Source organism: Ambystoma mexicanum, chromosome 8 (assembly GCF_040938575.1).
Source record: "Ambystoma mexicanum isolate Mex_15411 chromosome 8, UKY_AmexF1_1, whole genome shotgun sequence".
NCBI lineage: Eukaryota > Metazoa > Chordata > Amphibia > Caudata > Ambystomatidae > Ambystoma > Ambystoma mexicanum.
Window position 1 is genome coordinate 1,594,636,182 of NC_090929.1, and position 13,462 is coordinate 1,594,649,643.

Genomic DNA, 13,462 nt, shown 5'->3' on the forward strand with positions numbered 1-13,462 from the left:
AAGTTATTCAATATTGGTATGCACAGCATCTGTAGGATCGTTCGAGTGGCCTGTGTTTTTTGTTTTGAGGCCATCAGATTTAGAACTATGAATTCCGGTTGAAAACACCAAAATAACCAGATCTATTTGTGAGGAATTGCCATCTGGAAAGGATGTGGAATCATGGCTTGGTTCAGTTTTATTAAAATGATGAGAGTAATTCCATCTCAGAAAGGATGATCTGCTAAGCCTGATTCCCCCTTTCATAAGCTCCATGCTAGCAGCATAATGACACCTAAACATTGCTACATCAGTCTCCTGATATACAGCGCCTACTTCCAGTGGACCAGGGCAGGCTCAGTTGTCAACATTGCCCTTTTTACAGCTGCAATGACTGCAAAGTCACTTCACCAAAGAGGCTGCATTTAAAGTCTGCACCTCTGCTCCAAAGCCACAGCCATGAAGAATTACATAAAGCCATACCTGAGTTCAGGGTATGGTGGATAGAAATTCACATATCTATAAGAAGCCACATGGGCGCAGGCGAGCTGTGGAAGGATTGTGTATTCTCGTCATATAGCTTGGCCCTGGCTGAAAGACATTCTCCTTTAAGGGGTGTGCTAAACCCTCTCTCCAGCAGGAATGCCTCCCAATAGGAGCAGTCCTAGGAAACAGGAATAAAGGGTACACCCTATACAAAAGGAATATCCTCACACCAGGGTGTTGCATACCAAAGGTCCTTTGATGCGGTGCATCTGAGAAAGGGGAGGAGTTTTTGTAGACCGGGAAAGCTAGTGTGGAAGGTTTCCACCATCTTGTTTCTCTGTGTACCTCTCCTTCCAGTTTCCTTCACTTAATTTAGCATTTTAGGTATGATGCAAGAAGATTAGGTCCACTTCTCATAATAACAGGGAATGGACCACATAAAGCAGGCTTGCTGCTGTCTAATCATGTGTGGTCTTTTGTCTTAAAGAGGGTGGGGGTCTACCACTGCTCCTTGAATTCCACGAGGATTCCAAGGCAAGCTCTGTTCCCTACCCAGGGCACATTGTGGGTGACCCTTTGTGCAGGACCAGGATCTGCCATTCTGCACCAAACCTCACTAGACTGGGACAGCAGAACCTGAAAGGGCTCACCCTGTCCTAGAACCTCAGTAGTGGGTCTCAGAATCTGGAAGCCAGATCAGCCAGGATCCCTGATCTACCACATTGAGCCAGTCAAACTGCATTTCGAATTGTGTTCTCTGCATCTTGAACCAGAGGGAGCTACTGGGGCTGCCTCTGGAACTTAATCAAACCTTCGAAACACTGCTACTTTGCATCAACCGAACAGGCTCACTGCAACGCCATGCCTTGTGGCACATGTCACTTGCTCAGCTTGATCAACTTGCGCGCCTCCGAGGACTAGCTCAAACCGCTGGCTCTTCGAACCCTGCATCGGATCACCAAGGTCACTGAATTGAAAGGATGGTCCTCAACTTGAACCGCTGGATAATCAAGCCACTTGTTGACCCCAAAACAGTGTTTACCAACATCCCAAACAGAGTCGACCCTCAATCAGACCCTGGTGAGCCTTCCTGGGCTACAAACCACCAATAACAGGGGACCTGCAACCACTTTGCAGTGCATCATCTTGAGACAAACAAATCCTTCTGAAACGTTGGTGGACTCCTTCCGGACCTCTAAAGGCAAGAGCCCCATCCTCAAAGTTCCCTCACCAGAGTGCAGGACTGGTCAAGCGAGGAGAATCGATCGGACAAGATCCATTCTACATTGATGTCTCTGAAAAGGCATCAAAACCACAGACCTGCATTGGAGCACGAAGAGTCCTTTTCTGGGAGTCCCCTCGCTCGACTGCTGCTGCAAAATCCCTTTGAGGGACCCTCCTGTCCTCACCATGACCAAGGAAAAGAAGACTGAGTTACAGCTGCTGCATTGTGACGGTATCCAGCTTAATCATCTTCATCACTCCAAGGTACTGTGTGACTTGGGGTAATACTTACCTTAGGTCACTCTGTCGCACCTTTGTTGCTGGAGTGCCGATGCCAGGGTTTGGGTGTTTGTCCATACACCATCGCCCAGGCCTAATGCTTAGGTGCATTCAGGGAGCTTTTCCCGAGGTCCCATAACCCTTTCTTATCAAAAAAAGGTTTACTACGTACTTGTAACTGAAGAATCTTTTGGAACTTTGACTTTTCTACAGCTTACCCGTTTTCCCTCCAATCTGACTTCGAAAAACCCAGACAGATAGGGATGGATTACTAAAGCCTGTAGGCCTCTGAAAAGTATTACATATTTTGTAAAGTGATTAACTGCTGTTGTTGGTGTTGTTCATACACTATTTCTACAACAGAATATCTTGAGTTACTAGAACATGGTTTTACTTAGTTTGTTTTTCGAAACTCGAAAAGGGGCGTCGAACTAGGGCGTGCCAGTAATACTATCCCTAGTGTGACGTCAACTGTACCCATGACCCCTCACATGTGTAGGACCCTCAGATCGTATTTTTTCAGACATGAGGCGTATCATTCATGTGCCTTCTCTCAGAGGGGAGGAAGGGCGGGCGCATGTGAATCTAAGCAGATACAAGCATCAGAAATACGATTACGGTGAGTAATGTATCCCTTCTGAGGCTTCTGGAATCTGCTTAGAACCACATGCTGTGCATAGATTAGCAAGCCGTGTTGGAAGGAGGAGGAGGGATGTGAGAAGGGTCATGAGCGAACAAATTTAGAACCGCTTGTCCCACTTGAGTATCTGTCTTGGAATGAGTGTCAATGCAGTAGGGCTGAGTAAAAGTGTGAATAGAGCTCCATGTAGATGCTTTGCAAATGGTGTCAAGGGGTACATTTGCAATGAAAGCCAGAGTTGCCCCAGTACCTCTAGTGGAGTGGGCCCTTGGCGTAAAAGGCAGTGTCTTTTCTGAAAGGGAGTAGCACAGCTGGATACAATTAACAATCAATTTATAGATGGCACATTTAGGGATGCAATCTCCTTCTCTGCCTATAGCTACGGAGACAAATAGTTGATCTGTTTTTCTTAGCGGTCTGGTCTTGTCTACGTAGTAGAGGACCTCTCTTCTCACATCTAAAGTGTGTAGTTTCACCTCAGCAGAGCTTTTGGGTTCTTGGAAAAAGGCCGGTAGCTCGATGGACTGGTTAACATGGAATTTGGAAATAAACTTAGGTGAGAACCTAGGGTGAGTTCGTAAAACCAGTTTATCCTTATGTACAGTAAAGAAAGGATATTGCACTGACAGAGCCTGAATTTCACTGACCCTTCTTATGGATGTAATGGCTACTAAGAAGGCTGTCTTATAAGTCAGGTGTTTGAGACTAGCTTTATGCATGGGTTCAAAGGGGGGCCCATGAGTTTAGCAAGCACCACATTAAGGTCCCACCCTGGTGGTGAGCTAGAAATTGGAGGGTGGAGTCTCTTCACCCCTTCCATAAAGGCTTTGACCACTGGCACCTTCCACCAGGACACCCTTTTATGGGAGGTGGTATACGCTGACAGCGCCGCCAGGTTTACCTTGAGTGAATTAAATACCAACCCTGCGTCCAGTAGGTGGAGCATGTAGGTGACAATATTGGAAGGTGTTCAATCAACTGGGTTGATTTGTTTATTCTGGCACCAAATAACTAATCCTTTCCACTTATCAAAGTAACAGTGCCTTGTGTTAGGTTTCCTTGATTATTCGACGATATCCATACATCTCTGTGGTAAATCGAGATGGCCAAACTATGACTTCAGGAGCCATGCTCTCAAATTCATCGAGTTGGGTTAAGGATGCACTGTTTGTCCTCCGAGCTGGGACAGTAGGCTGTACCAGCACGGGAGTCTGATGGGTTTGCACACCGCCAGTTTGCGCAGGTGCAGGAACCACGGTTGTCTCGCCCACATAGGAGCAACTAGTATGAGCGTCATCGAATCCCTGTGCATCTCGTTGACCACCTTCCTCATCAGAGGGGTTGGTGGAAAAGCATGGCAAACATCCCTGACCAGTTCATCCATAGAGCGTTCCCCTTGGAGCCTGGCTGGGGGAACCTGGATGCGAATCCTGGGCATTGTCTGTTTATGTTTGTGGCGAAGAGGTCTATAGTGGGGAAAACCCCACTGTGAGAAGAGGTCTCCTACGACTTTGTGTAGGCACTATTCTCGTTCTTCTGGGAGGGGATCTCTGCTCAAAGCGTCTGCTAGTGAATTGAGATCCCCTGGAACAAGTTGAGACAACAAGTAAATGTTCTGTCTGAGTGCCCATATCCAGATTTTCTGGGCAATCCTGGACAGATTTGGCGAACGAGTGCCCCCCTGTTTGTTTATGTAAAACATTGCGGCCGTGCTGTCTGTTAGGATCTGCACTGACAGGTTGAATAGGTGGGGTTCGAACGCCCGAGGCGCTCCGAAGACTGCCAGAAGTTCTAGCATGCTGATGTGATTCTGAGCCACTGTGTGAGACCAGAGACCCTGAGCTCTGTGGTGAAGGAGGTGTGCCCCCCACCCTATCAGGGACGCGTATGTCGTGACTACGGCCTGTATTTCTGGATTGTAAAAGGGTTTCCCCTTTGAAAGATTCTCTCTTGTCCACCAGCGAAGACTCTGCATCAATGTTGGCGAAATGACTACTAGATCGTCCCACTGACCCCTTTCCTGAGACCACTGTTTCGCTAACCATTCCTGCATGGGATGCATGCGCAGGTGCACGTGGGGAACCAGGTAAGTGCACGATGCCATCATGCCTAGTATACACATCGCTTTGCGCACTCTTATGTGGCGACCGGACTGATAGAGGAATTTGCAGTAACAGATTCTGAATTCTTTCCTCTGATGGAAAGGCCCACCCCTATTTGGTGTCTAGGACAGCTCCTAGGAACTGTTTGGAGGTGCTTGGCACCAGGCTTGATATTTTCTCGTTTATTGAGAAGCCCAATCGAAAGAGGAGGTCGATAGTTCCTTGAATGTTGGATCTGCAAATTACGGGGGTTTCCCCTGTGATGAGCCAGTCATCCAGGTAAGGGTACACTGGGATTGCCTCCCTGCGTAGTTGCGCCGCCACCACCGGCAGTACCTTGGTGAAAACCCTTGGAGCCGAGGTTATACCGAAGGGCAGAACTGGTAGTGCTGGCTGTCTACCTTGAAACGCAAGAAACTTCTGTGCGCTGGGAACATGGAAATATGAAAATAGGCATCTTTCATGTCCAATGTTGCCATGTAATCTTTTTAGTAGGGGGATTAACTCTTGGAGTGTAGTCATGCGAAATTTCTGAGGCTTGACATACTTGTTTGCAGGGCGTAAGTCGAATACTGGGCGCATTTTTAGATTTTTTTTGGCACAAGGCAGTAAGTTGAATAAATACCCTTGTTTACGTGGTTGCCCGGGACGAGTTCTATCGCGTCCTTTGCAAGAAAAATGATGATCCCCTGAAGGAGGATTGTTTGGTGCTCCAAGGAGTGTATTTTCTGTCTTGGAGGATGGTTGCAGGGGCGTTCCCACAGTTCGATACAGTAACCCGCGGACACTGGACAGCATTCATCTGTCCGAAGTGATCCCTTCCCATGCGTAGGTGAAGGTGGAAATGCGCCCCCCCCCCTACTGGGGATGCATGGGAAAGGACCCGAAGCGGAATGTCACAGTTTGTTGGGAGGCGTAGTGGTTCTACCTGGGCTGCCTCTCCCCCTACCACTGTCCCTCCTTTAACCTCTGGCGAAACCCTGGGTAGCATGTTGGTTGCCTCCTCACTGTTCCTTGGCCTTGAAAGTAATTAGACCCTCTCTGGGAATTTTGGCCGCAAGAGCGCCGAAAATTATGACTCCCTCGTTGGTTTGTGGGTTTATTAGTTGTCCAAGGGACTTTAGGGTGTCATATTTGTCCTTGGCTGTTTTGAGCACCTCCTCCACGACCTTTCCAAACAAGACATTTGGTTCCACCGGCATGTCAATGAGGGTGGCTTGGGTCTAAGGTTTAAACCCGACTGCCTCAGCCAAGTGTGTCTCTTGATTACTGTGCTCTCTGCGATAAGCCGCCCTGCATGGTCTGCTGCGTCAAAGTTAGCCTTGAGAATGCATCCGGACACCGATCTTCCTTCCAACGCAATCTGGGCCAACTGGCTCTTTAGAGGTTCAGGTGCGGAGGCAATGAGGGCAGCTACCAGTTCCCATTGGTGGCAGTTTTAACTCACCAGCAGAGTGGTGGTATTAGCAATTCTTGCCTGGTAAGCAGAAGTGGAAGCCACTTTACTTCCTAGCCCATATATTCTTTTTGCTCTCCTTGCCTGGGGGAGCTTCAGAAGATGCTAGAGGCGTCCCCGCCTGTTAGGCAGAAACCTGTGCAGTGCCCTTAGGGACCACGACACACAATTAAGACTACAAGTGGTAGTACAAGTTCACCTTTGGTACAAGCCTGTACTACACTGTTAAAGTGGTAGCAGTAGCGGAGCAGCCAGACTTATCTCAAGAGTAAATGATCAGTAGTAGAGATTACACAAAGGACCACAATTACTGTGACTCAAGCAAACACTGACTCAAGGTTTCAGATAAAAAATAGAAGTACATTTATTTTAAACCATCTGTTCACAAAACACTTCACTTCTATAAATTCAAAACCACACGTAAAATACACTACACACAACCACTTCCACTTGTTCCAGCAAATTCAAGGTAAGTACATTAGGATTTGACAGACCAGTGTTGCGATACCCGCGGATAGAATCACTCACGAAGTTAGAACACACTTTGTACTTTAGAATTTCGAACAATGAAAAGGGGTAAAAAAATAAATCACAGCAATACTGTCAAGGCAAGGGAATCGGAGGACTCATTCAAAGATACAGATTAAAGTCAATAGGCCTGCACCAGTGTCAATGGAGCAGATGCTCAGTTGCCGAGGATCACACGTTGAACAGTTCGAGATTCGAGATACCAAGAGTACTTCGATATTGTCAGATGGAAGGAAAAGTTATAAGAGGCAGGGAAGAAAATATAAATCTTCGTGAAGGAAAAGGGTTCACCCCGATTCCGGATGGTCAGTCGGAGAGAACAACCAAATGTGCACAGTAAATTATTCCGTTGGAGAAAGCTGGTGCCACAGCAGTTGTTCTTGGTAGTTCCTGCAGACTCATGGTTCCTGCGACTTTAGTCGTGGGGACAAGGACAACCCCGTCTGGCGCAATCTGCACTACCCACGGATGAGGCCAGCAGCAGCAAAAAAGACAATGATGAATAAAAGGTGCGCTCCTTTAAATCAGAAGAGGGCTCTTCTGGTGGCTATCCGGACCACTACGGCACAGAAGTGATTTCGACCCAGGAGAGGATTCTCTGACTGAAGAAAGGGTGAGCTGGTTGATCCCACCAGGCTCAAGGGAAGAAGACTCCAGACTGGATCTTCTCTTGTCGTTGAAGGGGAGATGCTCAGGACTGCAGCAGGGCTTCACCGGGACTCGGGGTTGCAGCAGTCTTCTTCTCCGCTTCTCTTCGGTTCCTTGCAGTTCCAGTGGTGACTGCCTTAACCCCCCTATTCACACAGCCTGGCTGTCAATCACTCAGCAGGGGGGTTGTCCATCCCAGACAACCACCTTAGCCAATCAACACAAAGTGCGACTTGGGTCTCCAAGGAGACCCTGTGCAGGGGGTGACTACACCCCTCCCTCACATTCAGCCAACCTAGACACCCAGATGCCAAAGGAGGGCTTCTAGTTAGAAGCCCGCCAAAGGCCGGCGAACAAAGGAGGCAAACCTGGTTTGCCGCGCAAAGAAAGACCCAAGAAGCATGTTAACAAAAAGAAATGGCGATTAAACACAACCGAAGGCGAAATAAAAAGTATTTGGGCAAGCGGGTTTAAAATTTGAGGCTACTAAAATAGCCTAAAACGGTACCACATTATGTAATATAATCGCGGTAGGAAAATTAGGGTAGATACCACTGCCACCAGCCAAGCCTTAGTGTTAAGGGAGCGAAACAATGCTCCAAGAGGCACAGATAAAAAAGGCTAGAATTAACCCTTCCGAATACTCCATTATAAGATGGGGTGTACTGGATCTGTGGTTAAAAGTGACTATGTAAAGTTAATGGCAACTTTACCCTTTTCTGGGGGACAGTAATCAGCCCCAGAAAATGGAGTCGGTGGGAAGTCTAAAAGACAACCCTCGGTCACCGCACTGAAGGTGCTGTGTAACACACAGAGTGGGGCTACTGAAGTGGTGGGGGGAAAAGCTCACACTCTTACCATGTGAAAAAAATAAACTCCAGAAATCCAGCAAAGCTACTGAGGCACTCACTAGGTGAGGGAAATTAGCCATAGAATGAGAATTCTCCCAAGCACAGCCCTCTTCCAGGTGGTTGTAGCCACTAATGAGTTGGGGGTTTAGCTGACCCCTTATGTAAAGTGGGTCGGAGGGGGCAGCCCTGAATAATTTCTCTATTCTTAGGTTAACTGCCTGGGTAAGATTAGGGGTGAGCAGAGAAGGGTCGATTCTGCGTTGAATAGACTTCAGAATTGGTGTGGCTTGGGCAATTGATTTTTTTATCCCCCAGAATTTGCTCTGCCAAGTCCTTCTCTTCTTGAGCCCTCCGTACCCCTGATTATCCACAGGTGAGTCATTCACCGGTGGGTCCTTGGGGATAGGGGAGTCGAGACTATAGGCCTCTGCCTCATCTTCCTCCTCCTCATCATCATCCTGGTCCTCATCGTCTCCATACTAGTCGACCCCTGCCTGGTCGTCCAGTGTTTGTATTTCTGGATCCTCACCATACTGCTGGTAAGGTTCAATAGTGAATGGGTCTAAAATCAGCCCCTGAACTGGAGTCTCAGTACAGAGTTTCTTAGTAGGAGGCTGAGGGTCTTTGGATCCCAAAGGGGCAGAGGTAGCAGGGGTATTCTGATAGCTCTGGAAGTAATCAGGGGTTTTTTTGGAACAATTTGCCATAAAAGACATTCTCCTCATCACTCTGTCGATGTCTTCCAAACTCCATTCTTTGGAACTGGGACTGACCCTTTCCTGCTGTGGTTCCTCTTCTATTCCCATATCCTGGGGAGTGAGAGGGACAACTTTAGGCCTAGTGACAGGGTCAGGGGTCTTTGACTTCTGTAAAGATTTGGGGTGTTTCTCCTTCTGAACCTGGTGTTCAGAGGCTTTTCCCTGTTTCTCCCCTTCCCCATGTGTAGAGGCATGTTTTCCCTGACTCTTTGGCTTTCCCAGAATCTTTCGAGGCCTGGCGTCAAGATTCGGAGCTGGGTTCACAAGGTTCTAGAGTCTTAGAGGAGGGACGTCGAGTCTCAGAGGCAGACGTCGAACAAACTGCCGGAGTAGACTTTGAACGTGCTGCTTGGCGGTAGAGGTTGGATTCATCTGACGACCATACCTCTGTGACCTTAGGTAATGTGGCACTCTTAGCAATCGCAGACTGTTGCTGTGCGTCATGGGGTGACCTGGAACGCCCAGAGGACAACGATTCTACGGACCGCTCTGTGCCTTTTTCTGCCGATCACTCGACACATGTGTCGAATCTCGGGTGGGGTTAGTGTGCTTAGATGAAGGAGTGTGGGTAGCACTCTTGCTGCCGGGTGTTGTCCCCATAACTGCCCCGCCAGACAGTCCTCCGAGGTGGTCGGGGGCTTGCGCTTGGGTGCTTAACGACACCCCTGTGTCCTCGCCGTCCGATACGGCGGAGTTGCTGCCATCACTGAAGGAACCCACAGCGTCCATGGCCTCGAGCTGCCTGGCGTAGTGGGCCCAACGTTTGGTGGAGCGGTCCTTAACTGTCTTTGCTTTGAAGAGCTTACAAGCTCTGCAATTTGCTTCGGGTGGTCCCTAGGAAGACACAGATTACAGGTGTTATGCTTATCTACCCAAGGGAATTTACGGTTGCACTTGGGGCAGAATTTAAATGGAGAACTCTCCATATGTTAATATCTGGCAGCGGGCGAGTATGTAGGAAAATAAACGAGTGAGTATGTCCACCCCCCGCCCTCCCTACTTGCAGGGCTGAGGCCAGAGGCCTTCCGAGGCCCAAAGTCCGCCGTGCAGTCTCGACGGCTGTTCGTTCTCCAAGTACCAGCGTTGATCTTCGGAGTCTCGACGTGGGATTTGAGGAACAGGGATTTTTTGTTAAATTTATGAGAAATTGCTAAAAGGCAGGGAACTCTGCAACTATGCTTCTGACCAGTATGGCGGTAAAAAACAATCTGAGGGCCCTACACGTGTGAGGGATCATGGGTACAGTGGACATCACACTAGGGATAGTATTACTGGCACGCCCTAGTTTGACGCCCCTTTTCGAGTTTCGAAACACAAACTAATACTCCGCAGCTTCCACTAGATGTCGGCCTATGCACAGCATGTGATCTAAGCAGATTCCACAAGATATATATATATATATATATATATATATACACACACACACAATGAAAAAGCGTTAAAAGGGACGTTATGGTTAAGTTGCACTTAAAAAAACCTATGAAATTCAGTAAAAAAACATTGTTAAAGGGACATTATGGTTACAAGTAAAATCGAAAACCCCCCGAAATTCGCCAGTTATGGTAAGCTAAGCAACCATAACTCGCGCCACCACCGTGCACTGCTAAGACTAACACACAGGACATCAAAGATGACATCACAAATATCATTGATATGCACTTCACGATAAGATCCGTCCTTCGCGGACAGTTCAGTACTGCATTTTCTACTGATCTAGGAATTTTCAACTTCAAAATTTCCCTTGCACACCACCTACACCTTTTCGTACTCATTATCCATTACCAATCTAGTACACAGTACATACTTTGAATAATTTTATCAAAACTGCTATTTATCTTAAAAATGGCATCAGTTACTGCCACCCCCTCCCCCTGTGACTGACCTGTCCTCCAACCCCCCCACCCCCCAAGAGCCATCACCACCACCAGCAGGAGGACCTTCACAACAAAACAAGCACTGTACTTTCAGAGACAATGAGGACCACCAAGAAGATGAGGTAGAGGAAGTGCCTACTTCTAGCACCAAGATCGAATCATGGGTGTGCCAGTTCTTTGCTACTGTTGGGAGTATACCAAAGGCTAAAGCTACCAAAGTGAAATGCACTGAGTATTTTGTACTCAATCGCAGACTACCTGGACAGTACTCCTACGGGACCACCTCCATGCACCGCCACACAAAATCCAATGAACAAACAATACAATGACCGCAATGCTCAGAAAGGTTATTCCTTTCTCAGCAAGTAGTAAGCCGTCTTCCTCCACCTCATCTTCCTCAACAAATACTGTAACCACACAGCTTGATGTCTGCGGGCATTGGTGCATTATAAATACATAAGGAGGGCTACATACCATTGCAGCCCCTGAAATGGGGGATAAAGGCCATTAGCACCCCTGGTTCCCAAAGCGGGAACCCAGGGTGCTAAAAGATAGATGTTTATTCCTATAGCGGGATGCCTGTGGCGTCCCGCAGTAAGAAGGAAAATCCTTTTCCAAGACATCCAAAATGGAATTAGAAGGCGGGGCTCCGTACAGAGCCCCTTCTTCCCTTGACATGGCAGCCTGCAAAACCCTATGAACATATTACCACAAGCACCATTTTCCCTTTCAAACCTATCCTACCTTCGAATAACTTTACCACATAGCCAGTCCCAGGTAGACATAGCCACTTTAACACCATTTTTCGTCCCTAGCGGTAATGGCCAGTAGCCAGATTGTCCGCGTAATGACCTTATGCCATGACCCAGACAATCTGGCTACTGCCCACTGCCACAGGCTCAGTCACCAAAGATTGTCAAAAAATAAAACGCGGGCACATTTGCAAAACCATGCTTTAATATCCTTGCCAATGCTCCTCATGAGTTTGCTCGAAATCCGACCAGGTTTTTTTTTTTTTTTTAAAGTGTCAAAATGTATGTACTTAAAATAATCATAACTTAGCCCCCACTTGACAAAATCCATTCAGTCTTTACACAAACATTGAAGGTTGGGTCTATAATCTCAAAACCTTTGTCCACATTCGTCAAATAGCAACAAAGTTGTAAGCCATCTCAAAACGTTGAGACCTCCCCTCTAATTTCACCCCCTCTTGAGAAAATCCCAACAAACTTTAGAAAACCTTCTATATCTAGATCCAAAATTGTTTTGCCAAATGTTGTGCAGATTCATCAAATTACACCGCATTTATGATAATGCATCACTTACCGTAAAAGCATTTCTGATGGTTTTATCTGCTTAGATTCACATGCTGTGCATAGTCCGACATCACCGCGGAGTATTGCATTTTGTTTTTCGTAGTCGAAAAGGGGACGTCGACAAGGCGTGTCTGTAACACTATCCCTATAGTGACGTGCAGTGTACCCAGAATCCCTCACGTGTCGAGGTCCCTCTGTTTGTATTTATTCTGCCCTGAGGGAGCCTTCTATACGGGAGTACAGAAAAGAGAGAGATATAGAAAGATGTCTATGTTCCTTCCATCCGAGCGGGGAGGAAGGGTGGGCGCATGTGAATCTAAGCAGATACAACCATCAGAAATGCTTTTACGGTAAGTAATGCATTGTCTTCTGATGCTTGTTAATCTGCTTAGAATCACATGCTGTGCATAGACTAGCGAGCAGTACCCGGAGTTGGAGGTGGGTTGTGAGAAGGAACAGTAGAGAAAAGATGTATTAATACTGCTTGTCCCACCTGGGAATCAGATCTAGAGTGAGCATCTAGACAGGAGTGTTTTGTAAAGGTGTGTACAGAACTCCAGGTTGCCGCTTCGCAAATGGACTCGAGGGGAACGTTTGCAATGAATGCTATGGATGCCCCAGTGCCTCGAGTAGTGTGCTCTTGGCTTGAAGGGTAGTTCTCTCTTAGCAAGAGTGTAACAATGAGTGATGCATAGAACAATCCATCTAGATATAGTGGACTTTGAGACTGCATCTCCTTCTCTTCCTGCTGTCACCGAGACAAAGAACTGATTAGTCTTTCTCAGTGGCCTGGTCCTTTCCATATAAAGCATGACAGCTCTGCGCACAGCGAGTGTATGCAGGCTCCTTTCTCCCAAATTGGAAGGGTTTTGAAAGAACGTTGGTAGTTCTATTGACTGGTTGACATCGAATTTCGATATGAATTTCGGTGCAAACCTTGGGTGTGTGCGTAGAACCACCTTATCTTTGTGAATGGTTACGAAGGGGTCTAGAATAGAAAGAGCCTGTAGTTCACTTACTCTCCTAATGGAGGTGATAGCTATTAGGAAAGCAATCTTAAGAGTGAGGTCTTTAAGAGTTGCCTTGTGCATGGGTTCAAAGGGTGAGCCCATGAGCCTGGTAAGTACCACATTAAGGTCCCAGCCTGGAGCTGGGTTTGCTATTAGAGGGTGTATTCTCTTTACCCCCTCAATGAAGGCTTTAATAACTGGGACTTTCCACCATTACACCTTAAGTTAAGAGGTGGTGTATGCAGAAAGTGCCGCTAGATGGACTTTAATAGAATTGAACACTAGACCTGAGTCCAGTAAATGGGTCAGGT

At 47.2% G+C, this 13,462-nt stretch overlaps 1 protein-coding gene across 4 annotated transcripts in view; it reads right to left on the reverse strand.

Moving 5' to 3' along the window:
* Positions 1-13,462, reverse strand: part of GPAM (glycerol-3-phosphate acyltransferase, mitochondrial) — a 727,629-nt gene that overhangs the window by 70,561 nt on the left and 643,606 nt on the right. The window lies entirely within an intron of this gene.